Source organism: Amblyomma maculatum, chromosome 10 (assembly GCF_055883805.1).
Source record: "Amblyomma maculatum isolate TAMU_Amacu chromosome 10, ASM5588380v1, whole genome shotgun sequence".
Taxonomy (NCBI): domain Eukaryota; kingdom Metazoa; phylum Arthropoda; class Arachnida; order Ixodida; family Ixodidae; genus Amblyomma; species Amblyomma maculatum.
The window spans coordinates 162,286,637-162,308,166 of record NC_139353.1 but is presented as its reverse complement, the minus strand read 5'-3'; the positions used below and the strand labels follow the sequence as shown (position 1 = coordinate 162,308,166).

The following is a 21,530-nucleotide window of genomic DNA, read 5'->3' as shown; positions in this document are numbered from 1 at the left end:
TTCAAACGCGGATGAGCGGCTCTTACTCCAACACACAGCTGTGCCCGGCAGCTCTAAAACACTTCGACCCTGCTTTCTCTGGCAGCTGCCCGCACTGTGGGGTGGTGTCTTCGGACACCTACTACATGGTGTGGGCCTGCCCCTCAAATCCGGCTATCCCCCCCTCACCTCAACCCAACCCGGGAGGACTGGGAGGCGACCTGCTCGGCTGCTCCGACCTGAAGGCCCAACGGGCCTTAGTCGGGCGAGCCCGAGCGGCGGCAGACGCCACTGGGGTCCCGAACTAGGGACCCCCACCTAGTGTTTGTGAGAGTTGGCCCCTTCAGGGTCAGCTCATGCATAACCTCCTGTATTTGTATCCTATATAAATGTTTTCTACCACCATCACCAGGTGATCCAATTTACTCCGTAGCCCTCCACTACGGCTCCCCTTTATCTCTTTCAACCTTCACTTCCACCTTCATCCCTTCCCTTACGGCGCGGTTGAGGTGTCCACATGACAAGTGTGACAGATACTGCGCCTTTCCCTTGCTGTGAACTAATCTGCTGCCCCACCCTTCTTGGTTTGGTTTGGTTTGTGGGGTTTAACGTCCCAAAGCAACTCAGGCTATGAGAGACGCCGTAGTGGAAGACTCCGGAAATTTCGACCACCTGGGGTTCTTTAACGTGCACTGACATCGCACAGCACACGGGTGCCTTGCTTTTCGCCTCCATCGAAAAGCGGCCGCCGAGGCCGGGATTCGATCCCGCTTACTTGGGAACAGTAGTCGAGCGCCGTGACCTCTGCGCCACCCCGGTGGGGCGCCCCACCCTTCTTGTCTGCAGTTGAAAAAGCCGGGGAGCAGAGATAAGCGCCCTACCGCCCCCCACAGAAGTTAATGGTTTTTTGCGGGCGTCTTGGCGACGAGTTTGTGCACGTTTCCTTCTTTCTTTTTTGCTACTGGAAGTGAAGGCGACTAGGTTCTGCGAAAAGGGAGAAAATGGCCTTTTCTTCCCATTCCTTCGAGCGTTGTACAAATAATTTCTATGCTTAAGAAAGAGCAAAGCCCTTGATTTTTACATCTTTTGCTACGTCTAAAACAGCAGCTGGTGGCTGTCAATCGACTAACTGGATATAAGTAGTGGCAGTCCACGGTGTGTTAACACTGTAACGGAAGAAACGCGAACATGTCATGCGGCTAGTACAGGTGTCTATAAGTCTCCCGGCGTGTCAACGTTCAACACGCTTTGTTTTCTTGATTTTTTTCAGAGTACAACTGGATAAAAAAAGAAAATAGCAAAGCCCGAGATTTTTGTTTAATCTTCGCTGCACTGTCCACTGCAATGAATAGAAGCTGATCTTGATCGCCAATATAGGAGGTTCCTTTTTTTTTTCGAAAAGAGTCAAATTCACCTTGGCAAAAAGAGAGCAAAAGGCAGTATTTTTTTATCCACAGCAACCCATTGGAAGGTTATAAGTGACACCATTGAAGACCTTCTAGCAAACTTAAAATTGCAGCTAAAATTCGTCTGATTCGGTGCCCAGATTTGGCTCTTTTCGGGGGAAAAAAATGTGTTCTTAGCAGGGTCTGTCTATTTTTTTCGTACTTTTGGTTGGTTGGTTGGTTCATAGGAAGGGAAAGGCGCAGTATCTGTCACACTTGCCCTGTGGACACCTGAACCGCGCCGTAAGGGAAGGGATGAAGGTGGGAGTGAAAGTGGATAGAGAGAAAGGGGAGCCGTACTGGAGGGCTACGGAGTAATTGCAACCACCTGAGGATCTTTAACGTGCGCTGACATCGCACAGCACACGACGCCACTTCGTTTCGCCTCCATCGAAACGCAGCCGCCGTGGTCGGGTTCGAACCCGGGTACTCCGGCACAGTAGTCGGGCTTCTTACCACTGCACCATCCCGGCGGGGCCGCACGGTAGAAAACATACTAACCAGCACTAACAAAAGGAAAAGAGCGTAGCACGCCCCCCCCCCCCCCCTTTTCGCCTCCCTCCTTCTCTCTCTACCCATCCATTCCCAACCCTCTCCAATCTTCCAAGGAGTGAGGAGGGCGGCGTCGTCAAGAGGGGTGTCGGCAGTGGGAGAAGGACAAAAGAAATCTGGAAGCGGTGGGACTCGATGGCGTGGGATAACGCATTTGCAATATTGCATGGGAATAGCGAGCTGGGTTTCGATACTGTCTTGTTTCGTGCACACCCCGGTGGCACATCCTGTATGCTTTGTTGGGCGCAGAGTAAACCACCTTGAGGTCTTGTCTGGAAGCGGTCTTGGGATTTTGAGTGAAGCCAAGGACGTCCATGATCCGAGTTTCTTTCCTTGTGGTGGCTGACTGATTGCGTGAGAAGCTGTGAAGCAACGTGTCACTTATCATAGTAACGGTTTTCTGGGGATAACCAGCTTCCCTTAATGTGGGGATCAAATGCCGTCTATATGGCCTCATCTTTTGTATCTTGATTTCGTTGCGTTCCCTTGTGCCAATCGCATAGCACTACCACCCTTTCTCCTTCATTTGACTTCCTCTCTTCCCATGCGTATATATACCGCATCTTAGCGCTCTCTTGGTTCAAGTTGTTAGTCTCCCTCAAACCAAAGTTCAAGCTGGCAGCCACAACAGAAATCGGAGGTACAGGGAAGAAATGTTTTCCCTGCAATGGGTATGGCTGACGATTATCATGATGGTTGTGACCAGCGGCTGCTGGCAGGTAGTATCATGGCGGCCCTCTGAGTGACGCGTGGATTCTCTTTTAATGAGACTTCTAGGAGAGCGGCGCTGCAGTGCCGGCATGATCGGACGCGTCTCCGCACAGCTCAGTGCTTTGATGCTGTTATCGGGAGAAATCCTGCCCATCGACTGAAAACGAGTGAAGAATCGGATGTCGGAACCCGCTGGGAATACGTGGATAACAAGTTCTCCACCAAGTGAGTCCGATTTCTCGAATCATCAAGGATTTTTGGGGCGAAGCGAGCTAAGCCTAACCCAGACGATAAGTGGTCGAGGCCCCGACGGGAGAGCCGAGGGTGCAGCAGCGCCACCGGCGGCGAAGAAATTCAGCACGGCACGAAGCGCGCGGGAAAATTGAAGTGAGTACAGCCATGGAGGTGGTTGAAGGTGAAGAAGTGGACCCGCGGGAGTTCACGGTGCCGGGACAGTGGTTCCAGTGCAGAGGGAAGAAGGTTGTCCCGCTTGAAAAGAGCAAGAAGGAAATCGAGGCCGAGCAGTTCAGGCTTAAGCAGGCCGGAAGAAAACTGGCAGCATTTTCTGTAGAAAGACAAGAGGCAAGAATCCCGGAGGGAGCGGACAAGATTATTCTCCGACCCGAAGGAGGACTAGATAGACTCCTTAAACGTGGAGCCGCATATTTAACAAGAATGATCAGGGCGTCGGCGGGCGTAAATATTGAAGAAACGGAAGAGGAAGACATCGTGTTACCCAACACGAAACAACATTCCATTCTCATCGCTACAACAAGTGGGGAAAGGAAAATGAAATACGCGAGCATAAACCGAATTAAGCTAGGGGAAGAAGAAGAGGTGGCAGTCTTCGCCTACGTGGGCACTCCGGACGGGTGCGGCAAGGGAGTGGTGCACGGGGTGGATAGGATTTTCACCCAAGAGGACATCATGCAAATGCTAAGGCACAAGGCAAACCCGGAGGCTATCGGGGTAAGAAGACTCGGGAAGGATTCCACGACTATATTAATACTCTTCAAGGAGGAGAAAGTACCGAGGACCGTCATCCTTGGGGGAGCCCCGCACAGATGCTACCTGTATAAGAAGAAATATGAAGTATGCAAGGCATGCGGAAGACTAGGCCATAGAATCGACGTATGTCCAAACCCGACAAACATCAAGTGCCGTGGTTGCGGACAGGAAAATCCACCAGAGGACCACACCTGCAAGCTGAAGTGCCAACTCTGCGGGAAAGAGCACATGCTGGGGGACAGCAAATGCAAGCTGATCCATCGTACACCGTACGAAATCAAAAAGAGAATCTGGGAAAAGAAGATGAAGAAAGAAGCGGAATCGGAGGGAGCAACCAACCAAATCGCAAAAACCCAAGAACACCAAAGCCGCCCTAGAGCCAGACAAGAAGGGGAGAAGGAAGGGTACAAGCCCAGGACGAGCTCTTTCCCTAGACTAGGAGAGGAGCAGCGGACAGCCTCCAGGGGACGAAGCTCTTCCAGGCGGAGGAGCCAATCCAGGGGACTGTCAAGCTCGAGAGCCACGACCCCCAGTCGAGACCGAGACGAACCAACAACCGAGAATGGTGAGAGCAAAGGCGTGAGCTTCGCAGGCAAGGTTACCCAGGGCCGAAATATTAAGAAGGACAAAAAAGACGAGGAAATAGAAAAATTAACAAGCATTATTAAGAGCATGAATGCAACGATCCTTAGTTTAAAGGAGGAAATACAAAATTTAAAAACAGAGCGCAATACAGTGGCGACTAAATCTCAAACAAAAGCAGGCGGATCTGAAATAGGGGCGCCCAACAAAATCGAAGGCCAACATCTTACAGCTCAAGTCGACAACAAGGGAGCGGAGAATAATATGCTGGTCGAGGATACCTCTCCACCCCCATCTAAACGCAAAGTTAGGGAGGATAACAGCTCAGACCTAACAGTGGATGAAAAGCTAGAGAAAGTAAATGCGAAACTGGACAGAAGTCTTAAGAATTTCGCTAAGGAAAGAGACAGTAAGCTTGAGGACTTAGCCAAGCAGATTCAACATATGCAGATACAGATGCAAAATCACTTTCACCTCATGACGGAGGCGCTCCAGCAATTAAAGGGGGAAACCGCCAACCTAAATGCGAGAGTGACTATACTTGAGGAGAACAAAACAAAGTTGAATAATGGACAGACCGCCCAATAACATCCAAATTTGGCAGTGGAACTGTCGCGGGTATCGACGCAAGCGACCGGTATTGCAGAGCACGCTGTCGATCCGCGAATCAGCCCCCCTTGCTATAGCATTGCAGGAGACCGGCGGCCCGGCCAAATTGCAAGGGTATCGCGCCTTCCACAGTGGGAAAGGGAACAAATCGAGAGTTACAACACTGGTGCAGAGAAACATAGCAACAATCCAACACGAATTAGAAGACGTCATAGAACACGTCTTTGTAGAAATTCTAACAGGAAAAAAGGAGGAATCAAACACTTTCCTACTCAATATCTACAGCCCACCGAGACAACGGAAGGTCCGCTTCAGGGCGATAATGAACAAGGCACTTAAGACAGCAGGGAACCAGCCGCTAATTATAGCGGGAGACTTTAACGCCCATCATCCGGAGTGGGGGTACACTAAGGAAGACGCAAAGGGGAGACAGTTGTGGGAGGACACGCATAACCTGGGGATAACATTGCTGACTGGCCCATTACACCCCACGCGGGCGGGGAACAGCGTTACAGCCGATACCTCACCGGACCTGACCCTGATTAAAAACGTAGAAACAACGCAATGGCTAAATACGGAACTCAACCTGGGGAGCGACCACTCAATAGTGGAAACCACGGTTGAAATCAGGAGTAAAGTCAAAGGAAAAAAGTGCTTCCGGACGAAAATCACAGACTGGGACCGATTTAGAGAGATTAGAGGGAACAGAGATCTAACAGAGATAGGAAATATAGAGGACTGGTGCGAAGCGGTAAAGAAAGACACCAGTAAAACAACTAAGACGCTAGAAGGGGAAAAAGCTCCGGAAATAGCGGATGCCCGACTCCTACACATGTGGGAGGCCAAACAGGGCATGGAACGTCGACTTAAAAGGCAAAGCAGAAACAACAAAAATCTCAGAAGAAGACTGGCGCGTCATAACAAAGAAATAGAAGATTACGCCTTTAAACTATGTGAACAAAATTGGACTAACAAATGTGGCGACATGGAAAGGAATATGAACCTCCCGCAGACGTGGAATATCCTAAGACATTTAATAGACCCTGAAACGTCCAAAACACAAGCACGAGTCAAAATGGCTAAGGTTAGACACGCATGCGAAGAGCAGGACGATGACATATTCATGAAGAAACTCGTCGAGACATACATAGGGGACACCGAAATTAGAGAGCTACCCGACTACCAGGGAATTCCAAATGAGAAGTTAGATGCGCCCATCACGAGAGCTGAAGTAAGGGCGGAGATAGCGAAACTCAAAACCAAGTCAGCTCCAGGGCCAGATGGAGTCACGAATAAGATGCTCAGGAATTTAGATGACAACTCGATAGAGGCCCTTACCAGCTACATGCAGAAATGCTGGGAAAAAGGGGAGATCCCACCGCTGTGGAAAGAGGCTACCGTGATCCTGATCCCAAAACCCGGGAAGCAACCGAAACTGGAAAATCTCCGGCCTATATCGCTCACGTCATGTGTAGGAAAGTTAATGGAACACATCATTCAGACCAGAATTTCAAATTATATGGAGGAAAAAGAGAAATGGCCAGACGAGATGTATGGCTTCAGGCCCCATCTGAGCACACAGGACGTCATGCTGCGGCTGCAGCAAGACATAATTAATTCCAGAACCAAAGATGCGAAAGTCATTATGGGACTGGACCTAAAAAGGGCCTTCGACAACGTCAAGCACGAAGCCATCTTGGAAGGGCTCCAGCAGGCAGGAATAGGGCTAAAAACTTATCGCTATGTCAGAAATTTCTTAGCGGACCGCACGGCGGTTATAACTTTCCAGGAAATACAATCTGGGGTGATCAGGCTAGGCAACAGGGGGACACCTCAGGGATCGGTACTGTCACCCACCCTTTTCAACATGGCCATGAGAGGGCTCCCGAAGGAATTGCGGAAAATTGGGAATTACAACTTAAATTACAGCCTGTACGCGGACGACATCAATCTCTGGATCAACAGAGGGAGCGACGCAGAGATCAATGAAACGCTGCAGGCGGCAGCAGATGTCATCTCTAAGTACGCGGCGGACAGAGGACTTAAATGTGCGCCTGAAAAATCAGAAATCTTCGTGTATAATGACAAGGCACTCAGGAATAAACCTCCCTCTGACCCACAGGTGTACGTGGAAGGAAGGGAGATACCAAAAGTAGAGACAATACGAATATTGGGACTCCACTTACAAACACACGGAAGGAACACGATCACCATTAAAAAGTTAGAAAACCACGCGACCCAGACATTAAACCTCATCAGGAGGGTCTCACGTAACGGAGGCGGCCTCAAGGAAAAAAACCTCCTGAGATTGGTACAAGCCTTCATCATTAGCAGAGTGGGCTACGCCACGCCATATCTGAACCTAAAGGCAGATGAGAGGAGAAAGATAGACGCGCTCATCAGAAAATGCGTTAAAAAGGCCCTAGTCCTCCCAACATGTACATCGACGGAGCAGCTACTGGCCCTAGGACTGCACAATACGATTTCAGAAATCACGGAAGCGGTTAAAACCTCGCAACTTGAAAGACTCAGCACGACGCGAGTGGGAAGAGCTACGCTAAGTAACCTTGGAATAGCCACAGACAGGGGGCAAAAGGAAAGGGTTGACATTGACAGGAAAATCAGGGCGCACCTAAGAATCCCTCCCCTACCCAAAAACATGCACCCTGAGTTTAATAGGGAAAGGCGACAGAAAAGGGCGGAAGCGATAGAAACAATATATCGGAGCAAACCCCCAAATGAAGTTGCCTACGTAGATGCGGCAGGAAACAGACGCAGTCGATACATGACCATAGCGGCGGTAGATGGGGGAGGCACCCTCATCACGGCGGCTACCATACTAGGGAAAGAAACCGAGATAGCGGAGGAAGCTGCGATAGCGATCGCTTGCGTTGGCACCAAAGCTAGATATATTATTAGCGACAGTAAAACTGCAATCCAAAATTTCAGTAGGGGGAGGGTAAACCCCCTCACCACCAAAATTTTAACACAAGGAGTGATTGATAGGACGATCAACATCATCTGGACCCCGGCGCACGAATCTGTCAGCGGTAACGAGGCGGCCCACAGTGCAGCTCGAGATCTCTACCTCCGAGCTGTACAGGATGGCTCGGCTCAGGCAGAACATAATAGAGAAGGGCGATTAATCTCGTATCAAGACATTACAGAACACTACAGGCAATGCCGGAGGCGTTTCCCCCCACCAAACAAGGCGTTAAATAGAGGTCAGGCAATGGCGTGGAGACGCCTGCAGACTGGAGTATACCCAAACCCAGTACTAAATAAACATATCCGATCGGACTGCGAGGACGATAAATGTAAAAGGTGTGGGGCGAGAGGAACCCTCGACCATATAATTTGGGAGTGCGCTTACTCCCCAGGCAGGGCGCAAAACATTAGCAGTAGGGAAGCCTGGGAAACCTTATTGCGAAGCTCAGACCCTGAGCTCCAACTCACCGCCGTCCAACTGGCAGCAGAGGCCGCCGGCGAAACCAAACCGGCCAGCATCTAATGCGACCATCCCGTGCGGCTGGGCCGCTAAGTCCCCTCCCCCTTACAGGGGGGTGAGACAGAGCGGCCCAGGCGGTGTGGTCCTTCTCTGTTGGACAATAAAAGTTTTCAACAACAACAACAACAACAATGAGACTTCTAATGGTTTCACAATAAATTGATTCAAATGTTTGGGACATGTAGCCACAATTGATTCCGCCGAAGTACCGTTGTCTATCGGCGTGTATCGCTGCCCGATTCACTTCAAAAACATGCCTCTATGGCAGATGATATCAACTCATGCGATCCATGCTAGCAACGAAACAGCACCTGCCAGAAGCGTGGTCATCCGTATTTTTGTCATGAAGGCCACCGCCACGAGTTTGTTTGCTTATGGAGCATTTTATGTTCGCATTAAAAATTTTGTGGATGCAAAATTCCCGAGCCGAGCTCCACACCACCTTCAACAGAACCGCCATGTGAGCACATACGAAACCTGTCGACGCTTATGCAGTGTACCACACGCCGTGGATAAAATGCTTACAAAAGTGTGAAACCAGCAAAGACAAATACATGAGGCACACACACATACAAACACAGCACCAGTGGTTCCTCGTCCTTCACGTCTTCGCTGGTTCCACTTTTGTAAGCATTATGACTTTCGCAGCCATTTACGCTCTTGAATAAGGAGGCAATCAACGATGCTTTTTATCGTGCATTTAACATGTCATTCAATTTTTAACGTATACGTTTTCTCCCGGCAGTAATACCCTACGGGGCGATGGAGGTACCATATAAAAAAAAAAAAACTAGTGTACCGCCTTTGGGCTAGGCGTAGTTTTCGAGGATGCAAAGGAGACGAAATCGAGGCGCTAAAGCCGTGTCGCATCGCACCTTGCTGGGCACCAGTTCAGTTTCTTTTTTGTTTCTCTCAAGAAAGGCGCCCTTTTGGGCTTCCTCGTCTCGCCTGGCTGCGCACACATCGGGGCCAGCGCGAAAGCGCGGGTGGCGCAGCGGGCGCCAAGGTTGCCGGGCTTATTACGCAGACTCCATCGGCGGCCCATTGTCTGCTGTGGACCAAGTGGGTCGATCGGGGGACTCGGCCTAATAAGAACGCCGAGGAAAGCGGGTCGGCGCACGACGCGCCGAAATGACTCGCACACGCCGAGAAATACGAGGGCACGGAGCAACGCCGGTAAACGAAAACCGAAGCGACGCTATATACGACTTAAAAGGGAAAAAGCAGTTGCTAACAATGGCCAGAGGTACGCGGCGTGTGTGTCACTCCGCGGAACAGTAAACGAATTTAAATCCTGTTATTTCGCTGCACCAAACTAGGCCGAGGAATGAAAAGTCTGACTCCTGTAACTCGATGACATGCTTAGCATTTCATTTATGCAGCCATAAAAACTGAAAGAGCGGACTTCTCTCAGTTTTTATGGCAGCATAAATGAAATGTTAAGCATGTTGCGGACTTCTCTCAGCCCCTCCGGGGTGGCGCAGTGGTAAGACGCCCGACTACTGTGCCGGAGTACCCGGGTTCGAACCCGACCTCGGCGGCTGCGTTTCGATGGAGACGAAACGAAGTGGCGTCCGTGTGCTGTGCGATGTCAGCGCACGTTAAAGATCCCCAGGTGGTCGAAATTACTCCGTAGCCCTCCACTACGGCTCCTCTTTCTCTCTTTCCACTTTCACTCCCATCTTTCTCCCTTCCCTTACGGCGCGGTTCAGGTGTCCACAGAGCAAGTGTGACAGATACTGCGCCTTTCCCTTCCTGTGAACCAACCAACCAACCAACTTCTCTCACACAGAGCAATTTTGTGGGCCAATTACGAGAGACGTGAAATGTATCCGACTAAGAAGGCTGCTCAGAAACTTAAAAGCCCCAGTTACACGAAGTCAGCGCACATCATCGATGTTCTCCACTCGGGTAAAACAAATATCTTTAATTCACAAATTTCGTTTAGGCGGAGTTTACCCGCGGGTGATTTTCGTGCTAACGACGTTCTTGCCACTGATGATTTATTACTTTTGGGCAGAGCTCAACTGAAATGCAGCGCATTTGTCCCGGAACCACCTTTATGACATGGTTCATAATAATCTCTTGGTCAAATTACTTTGACACGCCCGTAGATCAATGAGGAAATAGGAGTGCATGTCGCTGTGACTCAATACAAAGAAGAGGGTTAAAAACGGTAGTGTTTTATTAAAGTTAAATCGAATAAGACCGTGCGAAAAGTGCGCAGCGGGAAGTTGAAGGAGTCGATGACGTGCAATTGATGCTCAGAGCAAGAGCATTGCCGTGTGCACGCGGGGCGACCGGCTGCAGGCGATTCGACGATTGGCACTCGCTTCCTACGAGAAATTCCTGCGTCCGATTGCGCTCCGCTTCGACGCTTTGTCTCTGTCGTCCGAGGTCGGCATGTGCAAGTCACAGCATTCTTGCTCGGGTAAGGTAGTGCTTCGCCCCTGAAGTTCTCCTAGTTAGTGCGATGACAGCGAAAGCGCTGTTTGAATTACTCGCGTCAGGACACGTGGCCCATACCGTCACGACCTGGCGGGCCAACGACGACCAAACAGTCAGGCACAACGACGGTTAACAAGATTCTTGCTCGGTTCTGGTGTCCGTTCTTTTTTAAGATATTACCCCGAAACGCCCGGAGGCGTTACAGCGTATCTGTTGTTTCACCCTGAAAGACACGAATGCCCCAGATCCTTCCACACAACGCTCAAGCACAAAACTGTCACCAGGTGCATCAAGAGGATGGCAGGTAAAGTTCAAAGTTTGAGATTGAAAAACCTGTTTCTAATTATTCATCAGCAGGTTTAAATTATCTTTTCTGCGACTACACAATATAACCAGATCCACGCTCCAGATATATGCGCAGCTTGTATATACAGCCACCAGTTACTCGCAATGATACATTCAAATACATCTGTTTTTGCGATAGTTATTTAATTAATGGAATTCAATACCAGATTCACCCATCGTTTCCGCCTCCGTAAGCGCGTTTACAGATTGTTTGGCAACTTCTATATTTTGTGACAATGCAGTGTCTTTGGGATGTATTTTTCTTAGTGAAGTGCATGAAGGGATTAATGATGTGCAATAATTGCATTATACTATTGTTGTTTTTCAGGTCATATGACAATCCTATTGCATTTTTTCATCCATTCATCTAGGGGCCCGATATAGGGGCCAATAATCAACCAACAAACATAAGAGGATACTGAATGTGGTTTACAGCGATAAACCCAATGTGCGTGTGAAAAACCATGGCAAACAAGAAAATATATTTGGGCTGCACCTTATAGCCTAACGTTAAACATTGCAACATCAATGAACGCACTACAAGCTAAGTGGCTCAAAAGAAAACTGGGCTGAATTCTCTGTGTGTTTATGTGAGTACAGATCGAAACAAAAATATTATCAAAACAAGAAGCTTCGTTGTAAGTCGTATAATTCGCACACAGAAAATGGGCACTAGCCGTGTTTAAAAATGGGTATTCCCCAGCACATCAGTGAAGAAAGGTGGCGAGTTATAAATAATTCATCTCACGAGTACGAACCAGCTAGACGGCCAAAAAAGGAAGTAAAGTGCGCTTTTTCGCAACTTTATCATCTTCTTGAAAAATCACGCGCCCCTAAGACAGTGCCAAGAAACAACTAACAAAGATGAAAGAACCGCAAGGTAAATACCCTATAACATCAAAATATAGCCGTACTATAAACCAGAAAGCGCGGTCGCAAGAAATTCAGGTTTCTTCTTATACAAAATAAAAGGCGCGTTCACACAATTAGGCCCTTTTTGTGCTATGCGGAAAGCCTCAGTTATTTTCTGTGTGCCTATGTGTCGTCGGCTGCTGTTTTGGGATCGTTTGGTTCATGCTTCCCTTCTGAAATGCAGCACTCTATCTCAAAACTCTCGAAACAGTTTATACGGCTACAGAGTTCAGAGAACGGAAATAGGGCTCCAATAAATCGCTAAATTAACTTCCCCGCCATCTCACAACAGACTAAAGGCCAGAAAACGTAACTGTGGTGATTTATTTTCGCTTTTATCTTGTTGAATACATAATTGGGGCGGAACATTTGCTGATCTACTTTGCAGGCCAGAGATCTTAACTGCGGTGGTCCATTTTTGTTTTCATCTTGTTGCAGACGTAGTAGGGGCATGTAAGGTGTACTTGTTCTAATGTCTGATGAGTTCTCTAATGTCTGATTGCACCACGTGACAATACCCCCATGGGGATCCCAGCACCACATACAGTTTAATTACCATATACAACGCATTAATTATTTAAATTTTAGTTTCATTAATACGAAGTGGCAGTTGTCGACTATAGAGTCTAATTTTAGATTGTCGTCTCTGCGGTCACACTTTACACGTGTTTTTTTTAGCAAGGTATACACTCATTCATAGGCGTCTGGGGAGCTTCATCAGCATTGTCAGCCACATTTTTTGCACCACATTCTAACGAGAGAATCGAGTCCCATTCCACACATAGCTCCTTCTTTTTCGCCGCGTTGGGGGCGCGAAGCGTGACATACCCCATACACACAGACAGAAAGAACAAAAAAAAAACAGTTTTGATGCTCACACAATGTCTGCGCCCCTTACCCTGGTAATTACAAACTAGCATCATCCTTATCTTAGGACTCCTTACCTTACCGCCTCCTTAACGCGTCTGAAGAAGAGACCACGCCCTTTAGCCCAACTTAAGCTCCACGGAAGGAAACTAATTGGCGCAGCATTCGATGTAGCTTAAACGCCTCCGTATTGCAGTTCAACACAGCGCCGTACTAAGAGAGCTTCAGCGAATTCTTCGACTTTGACCGCCGCACATACGTCATGAAGAAACGTATGCAGTTCTCCGCGCCCGTTGCGGTGAATCATTACGATGGCCAGAATCCCATGAAAATACGTACACCAACGCCGCCTTTGCAAGCAAAGGTCCCTTTGCAGACGCTACAGCAAAGCGAAGATAGGCTTAGTACCCGTAGGAATACACGAAATCAAAGTTTCCAAACCTGTTTTCTGAATTACAGAAGGCTTATGATACAGTCCCTAGCTGCAGGAAAACCCTAAACCTAGAACAGATTGCAAAAGTGCGGAACGCAATTCCAAAAGCGGGGCATTTTTAAAACACTGAAAGACTATACAGGGGTATGAGTCTGTACCGCGACCTGTAGTAGAAACATGTATGCAAAACTTACTGAAATAAACTTACAAAGTAATTTCTAAAGCACCCGATAAACGTGTGTTCTGAAACAAGGCGTACTCCCGAAAGCCTCCCCATAACCTGGGTGTCTCTGCGAATCGCGCAAGCTTCCCGTCTAGTCTACATGCTGCAGCACGTGGTAAATCGGCTCCCTCAAGTATCATAGTTGAGAAAGCACTGCATTCCAATTTACTCTTCTCAAATGTCATGACAAGCGAACGAAAGAAAACCGCGCACTGCAGCAGATGACGGCGCACACGATACGGCGCGAGCGGTACCTTCGTTGTGTAAACATAATGCTCATCGTATGTTCCTGCAGCGTATGATAACGTACGCGGTTCGTTTATCTTCGCCGTCTGATATCGTCTTCGATCCTCGCATTTTCTCCTTCAAAATGATTCGCGAGAGAATGTTAATTTTCTACGAAGTGAAATCAACCAGCATGTTATTATGATGGCCACGCTGCATGTTGGCCGGCCGAAAGAAAGATTGTCAGTATTAAAAAATAATTTCCCTAACTTCGTGATGCTTACTTGTGAGCATGCCAGCTAGCATACTTTATTCACTTTTAGTTGGAGAAATACTAATGAGAGCATGTGTAGCATATTCTTAAACTGTGCATAGCCTCGCTCCCAAATCACTCGTTTCTTAGAATAAAGGCGTCTTTCTAAGGCGCATTTAAAATCGTGATTGGCTGATTTTGTAGAGCTCCTTTCTACAAAATCTTCTTCAAATTCTTGAAATTTACGTAAGGTCGCTCTCATCAAAGTGAGCATTATACGCGGCCTATAAAAGAAGGAAACTGACATCTGTCCACTTTCAACAATGCAGATTTGGTTTGCAGATTCTGGTCTTTCCTTGAAATAATGAATACATTTTCAATCATATTCTTCTAAGTAAATAAGGCGCCTACAGGTTTGTTTGCGTACACGGCTGCGCTGGTATCGGGAGAAGTGCTGGTCGATGTAATCTTTAACCGTGTACAATGCGCTGACTAGAAGGATCTTGCGCGATGGAAACGACCAGGGCCATTTCCTGGCGGCGAAAGGCGTGATGGAATTGTTAAGCGACGATGTGAGACTGCGCAGTAAATGCCTTCGGCAGCACTGCTTGTGAAGTACACCCGCTGGCAAATTCAAGGTTGCCAGCCGCTTCCTCCATGGTTACGCCGAGTTTAGCATAGGTCACTGTTTATTCACTCACAGTTGATTTCACCTTAGCAACCATTAAAGGAAAAGTCCTGCCGTACTGTGGCCGAAATTAAAATCCTCACATATGGCTCAACTATAACAATCTGTTCATATCATAGGCTGCATTTCATCATTTTAGTATCGTTGTAGAGACTTACTAGCGGGTTGGGCAATATTATTTTCTTCTTTTTTTTTCTTGTCCACGCTACTTTGTGGAGACTAGTATTACTGTGAGTGCGACGCAGACGATGCTTTCGCATAACGCGTTGTAATGTTTGAGACGACCTCCCTTTTCTTTGTTTCATAATTTCTGCTTACACTAAATTGTGGCGAGTTTGGGTGATGGACGGCCGTGCCGTCAAGCATGCGCGCACGCAGCGGCGGCGGGAACCACAGCGCCGTCTCATCCTCGGCGGAATGCGTGGAGGAAAACTGCGTCGGCATTCCTGGCGCTTTCCAGCTGGCGAGGTTGCTGGCGCGACTCGGCGGAACGCTTCGACGCATCCCGCCGTCCCTCGCATATCAAGCACCGCTCAGAAGCGGAGCACAGACCTCGGCGGCCTTACCTGTTGATGCAGTGGCCAAGCTCGCCGCACATTCCCGCGCACGCCGCTTGCGGGCGAATGTCTAAACGTAATTGAAAGGAGGGAGAGGAGAGGGAGCCCACGCGGCATCAATGAGCGCACTGGCAGTGAGCGATGCAGCACGCATTCTCCTCGTACAGAGAAGTAGGGAGCCATGGAAGCTACCTCAGCGCTCAAGTAAGCAATGTGATTATTGGCTACGGCCGTTCTTAGAGCGCCGGGGCCAGAGTGAATATGCCGCTATTACGTCCACCCTGCTTCAGAGCAGCAGTTGCGCGTCGCTCGAAATACACGAGCGTTCGCTCTTGCACTCGTGCATGGGTTAACAATGAGTAAGATGGAGTCCAAAGACAGACTCCTCCCACAATGAAAGAAGCTCAAATCGAATCCGGATGTACGACATTTTAATTTCCCTGCGTCAAATACCACCACTTTGCTGCATTTAGTCACAACGAATATTCCTGTGCTGACACCGCCTTGCAGTGAGAGTAGATCAAGAGAACGCATTCATAATAGTCGCATAGTGTGCAGGCAGACACCAAACGAAAAAGATCGTTACCGGGACTCGGTGTGAACACAGACCCACAGCAAGCTCGGTGTCCAAAAGAAAGAAGGAAGCGAGGAGCACTTCTCTTCGGCAGAACCATCACTCACCTGCGAGAAGAAAAAAAAAGGAGGGGGGAGGCGGCGTTAATTTTTGCCCTTCTTTGCGTGACAAACTGAAAAAAAAAACAAAAAAAAAACTCTGCTCATGCATTCAAGCTTGTGTAGATCGTCATTTTAAAACATGCGCACACTATACTAAAGCGCGTAAAAACATTAAACAAAATCGCACCCTGAAAGGCGCAATTCGTGTCTATACCTCACACCCTGCAGAAAGGTAAACATAAAGGTGCAGTGAGGTACTGATGCACCCTTTTAATAGACGCAGTGTTGTTTGCTGCACCTCTAGACACCCTTTGTGGATGGTGCGAGTTACAGACACGGAAAGGCTGTGATATTTCTTGTTTTACAGTGCATACAGTGCAGAGGCTTTTCCTTGCTCTTTTTTAGGCCTTACTATACACAAACTACTATACTATATAGTATCCTTACTATACACACACACGCGCGGGCGCACTTGACAATTTCTTGAAGGACATTCGAAATCTTGTTTTTCCATGAAAATAAGTACCCTTCGCATTGAAGAACAAGAAAGCGGGCGTCCAACAAGTAACACAAACAAAAAATAAGCAAGCCAATAATTATAAAAACGAGGTGCTTCGGCTTTCATACGGAAGCGCTCTTCATAGTGAACAGATGCCAACAGGGACCTGGTTTACGCCTCTTTCGACAGAGGCCGCGAGGTTCTTGCGACAGATTTATACCTCGCTGCTACATCCAGTGTTTCTAGCCGTTTGAATGAATATTGAGGCTACCTAAAGACGGTCGCACAAGTTCCTTTTGGTGGCCACCGCGTACTGTTTAATCAACACCCCAACTCCAGCTTATCGCCGATGTTTGCCTAGTCCTCCCCACGAGCATGCCGCTGACAGGTGGCAGGTGGCATATGACCGCGAAATGATTGGTTAGCAAGTTGTGTAATATTGTAACAGTTGTTTAAAGAAACAACTACTGTGGCCCGCTGAGCGAGAGCACTGAGACAGCTGAACCAGCGAACGAGGGCACCAGGAACGGGGCCCACACTTCAACGTCCTCTACTTCTACCGACTGCACTCCTCCTTCTTCACCTCTAATGCACGTATCAATATCACGTGACATGGACGAAGTGGCTCCAACTTTGGTAGCACATTTGAGATGGGATCCGATCAACGCTGTTCTCGAATTCCGTCTGAAACATAGGCAATGCAGGCTTTTTAAAAGCGGGGCTTTGTATGTATGTTGGGCGCTCTTTCACATAATGTGGCATATTTCGATTACGTACTGATGACTATATGAGACCGGCAACCGAGATCGAAGTGATAACCGATTTACCGGCGCACTTAATTCGGTTTTAGCCAAACCACGCTGGATCGAGCATCAACTTTTGGTTTTCTTGTTTGTTGTTGTTTTTGATCCCGTGTTTCACTGAAACCGGCCGGGTCCAATATCTGTGGCGAGCAAGTACGCAGCGCAGACCAATCGATACCATAAAAATACCCTATGTTGCGGTCTACTACGAGGCCCTTTTCCACAGTGAAGAAGTGAAGGTTAACCACGTTTCATGATATGACGTAAGCAGCGCTTGTATGCCAGACCTGATTCCCCTTGCTGGGACAGAGTTTGTGTCGTCTCAGTATGAAGCGATACACGTCAAGCCTTATCCTCGTGTTTTTTTTTTTTTAATTATTTTCTGTTCATAACAGCCGATGTCATATCTCGAGGAGGCTGCAACATCCATGTTTTTTGTCATGATAACATCCCTTTCCTCTGTTGTTATTCCTTTTGTATATCTGTTGTATTGATGAATCAGTTATGTTTCCATTTCCTTTGTTTACTTCTCTATGTACATGGTAACAACTATTTTTGATTATATATCGCTTGAAATTTTTATTTTGCATGGTTAAGCCTTTTCTGTGCACTGTTTTTGCCTCTTTTTGTTTTGCAGCTTTACCTTTGATTTTTAATTGATACACTCATTCACAGGAGGTACCCCTAACGGTTAATACCTTGGAACCTCCTTGTGGTGAATCTTATCGAGGCGCTTTATATGTATCGCATTAAACCGAGTAAACAATTAAAACAAATCAATGTGCTGCTTGTCGGCACCACTGCGGTGCTGGTTGAAACTATATCCGGAATTGTCCGCTTCACCGATGGGCGGATCTGCATCTAGGCTGCACAGTGGCGCTACCCTAGCGTTCATGGAAGGCCTTCCGCTTGGAGATGGCAGGATAAAAAAATTACGAGAGCCTTTAGCGACTAAAGTAATGAAAGGCGAAAGCCTGAGTGCAGAATGCTGCCACGAAACTGGTACTAATTAGTAAATAATTGGTCATTGATAAATAATTGATTAGAAGCAGGTAATTGAATAATTGCTTATTTAATCATGTATTAATTAGTTAATTAGTGAATTCCTAAGTGTCACCTAAATAGTAATTAATGAATCAAATAATTAGTTATTAATTAGTGACTGATCATTGATTGGCATATGATCATATAAGGCACGCATTCGCGCATACTGTGGTGTTGCTCTGTGAAGGGTCGAGACCTCTATGACGTCATCCCGCCTCGGCCAATCAGAGCCGCCGTAAAAGCGGGAAACACTTCGTCCACGACAGCATATGAGCCATTAAAGGCTTTCGCCTTAAAAATTAATCTCTCCTTCAGGAGATTTATACGGCTAGAAATGCTTTACAAGTCACAAAGTGGTCCGTGGTTTGTAAACTTTTGACGTATACTGCACCAATGCAGGGAGTGAGCGCGAAGAGCACAACTCGGAACTCTCCCTTTGTTTACTTTAAGGCTTTCGCAATCACCATTTGCGTGTCTAAGCCTCCGCATGCGTCGTTGCGTCATGCGTCGTTGACTTAGAATACTTAGAATACTTTTTCTATTCCCTTGTCAGTCATGTTTGGTTTATGGGGCTTAACGTCCCACAGCGACTCAGGCTATAAGAGACACAGAAGGGCACGGCTGCGGAATTTTCGGCAACTTGCAGTGAGAATGCACAGCCCACGGGCGCCTCAATTTTCATCTCCATCGAAACGCGGCCGCTGCAGCCGGTCCTTGGCCCAGCAGTGCCGTGGCGATGCACTACTGCAGCGCCAAGGGCGGGGCAATGAGGGCGCCCTGTTCGAGCTATCGAAGACGGCCTGCTACGGTAGCCACGTCACCCTCTCGGACCTCCTGAAAAGTTCTTTCCGCCTTGGCACAGGAACAGAGTGCATAACTAACCAGTAGGAGGGAACACTCGAGCCCCTTCAAATTTTCCACAGACGGCATGGCCCAAGGGCAATTTCTGCCTATGGTCGGACGTGGGACACCAAAAAACGATTACGATCACTGCGGAACGCGCATTGGGAGAATGCGTAAGCATTCTTTGGGGAAGAAGACACGGAAGAAGACACTTAATATTCCGGTTTGTGACGTCGCACTATGATGTAACACCCCATGAAAGTTTGGTACCACGTGACTCTCCTTGGACGCCGACATTACAACTTTTTATATTTCGACCTCTTATTAACTTAATTAGCTTTTATTATTTAACTAATTATTCCACATGTACCCAATTTTCCCAAGCGAGATGTTTTTCTTCGTCTGCCTACTGACCATTCGTTTTCTTATCACTCGTTTCGTTCAAACGTAATAGTGCCGCTGGTGACACCCCATACCCGACATGTGATAGACTTAATTGGCTCGAATTGAGTAATTATTCTGCATGCACCAAAGTTTTCTCCAGAAATACCTCCAAGAAAGAGGGCTTGCATGCTTGACCGAGAAATCGGAACTGCTTCAAGTCTGGAGAGACAAGCAGAACTGGACAGTCCCAACCAGTGAGGGCGTGAAACTCAACACCTACCTGGAAGGAATGCTCATCCCGGAAAAGACAACAATAAGAATATTAGGTATGTGAGTTCCATCCAACCAAAGCAGCATTCACACTTTTACCCTGCTCAAATCTACAACACTATAAGTCGCACGCATGATCACCCGCATCACTAACAGGGGGCATGACATGCGCGAAGAGGACACACTAAAACTAGCCAGAAACCTAGTAGCTAGCCTACCTTACCAGTGCCTCAACAATAGCGAAATACAACAAGCGGATGCCCTGCTACGCAAAGCCTATAAGAAAGCGCTCCGTCTACCGCGCTACACGCCGACATAAATACTCATGACCTTTGAATTACAAAACGCCTTCCAGGAGCTACACGAGGCACAGCTTTAGTCGCAAAAACTCAAGCTGCTGAAGACAACGACTGCAAGAGCGCTCTTACAGAAACAACACCGCGAAAAGATGCGAGAAATGTCGAGGATGGAAGCGATCACCGACGAGCCCCTCAAGGTGGCACCAATCCGGAGGAACACGGACACCAACATCCACCAAAGCAGAAGAGAAGCGAGGGGCGAATTCATTGAGAGGACATGCGCTCCTCATGACACGACCGTGTATGCAGACGCGTCCTCGAGAGGCGGATACACCAAAATCGCAGTTGCCACGGTGGTGGATTCGTCTCTACGCGAAGTGACCAGCGCATCTATGCGACACTGCCCGGTAGCAGAGGCCGAGGAAAGAGCCGTTGCTCTAGGTATGGCGGAAGGCTGTAGAACCGGCCGGTCGCTAACAATACTCAAGGACTCTCAAACAGCCTGCCAAAATTACATGAATGGCAGGATAGGTCGCACGCGCTCCACACTCCTCGAAGCGAGCGATAAATTTAAAAGCACGAAGAGAACAACACCGCACAAAAAATTGCGTGGGTACCGGGGCACATGGGGGTGACAAGGAACGAAGAGACCGACACGATAGCCCGAGCATACACTTCTTTAGGAGCATGTGACGAGACCACGGGACTTTCTCAAGCACCCAAGGAATACTCGGCCATACTAGAAAACTATAGAGGCAGAATAATGCGATATCCCCCGCCACACAATTCTCTTAACAAAGAGGACGCTGTCATTTGCAGAAATTACAAACAGGTTTATATCGAAACATACACATATTAAATTAAATGTACCCTACGATATATGTGGACACATGTCCCTGGTGCGACGAAAAACCCACACTGTATCACATCACATATGGTCCGTTTAAAACAGACGTAGTCACCAAAACACGGAACCCGAGTGCACGGCATTGGGAGACTGCTGTCCAGCGACCACGGCGAAGACCAGCAAGGTCTGGTACAGCGAGCTCAACGGGCAGCAGTGGCCAGCGGAGCCCTGGACCACGGCCGCTCGATGGAAGCTGCCTGGACTAAGGACAGCCTTCCATTGGTTGGAGGTGGAAGAGGTCGACTGAGAAGAATCCTGAGGTTCCAACAAGGAGGCACCTCTAAAGACGCCCCAGAACCACCGAAAAATAATGCAGAGCCAAATAAACTTTTTATTTCCCTCCTTCTAGCGAGATTTTTTTCATCCTCTATCTAGTGAAATTATTCGTTTCCTTATCATTCGTTTCGTTCGGGCTTAAGCTTGCAGATAGCCTTCTGGTGACACGACCTTGAAAACATATC

General features: G+C 48.0%; 1 protein-coding gene across 1 annotated transcript in view; it reads right to left on the bottom strand.

Moving 5' to 3' along the window:
- Cda5 (Chitin deacetylase-like 5) overlaps positions 1-21,530 on the bottom strand; it is a 212,279-nt gene that overhangs the window by 121,332 nt on the left and 69,417 nt on the right. The gene's annotated exons all lie outside the window — the stretch shown is intronic.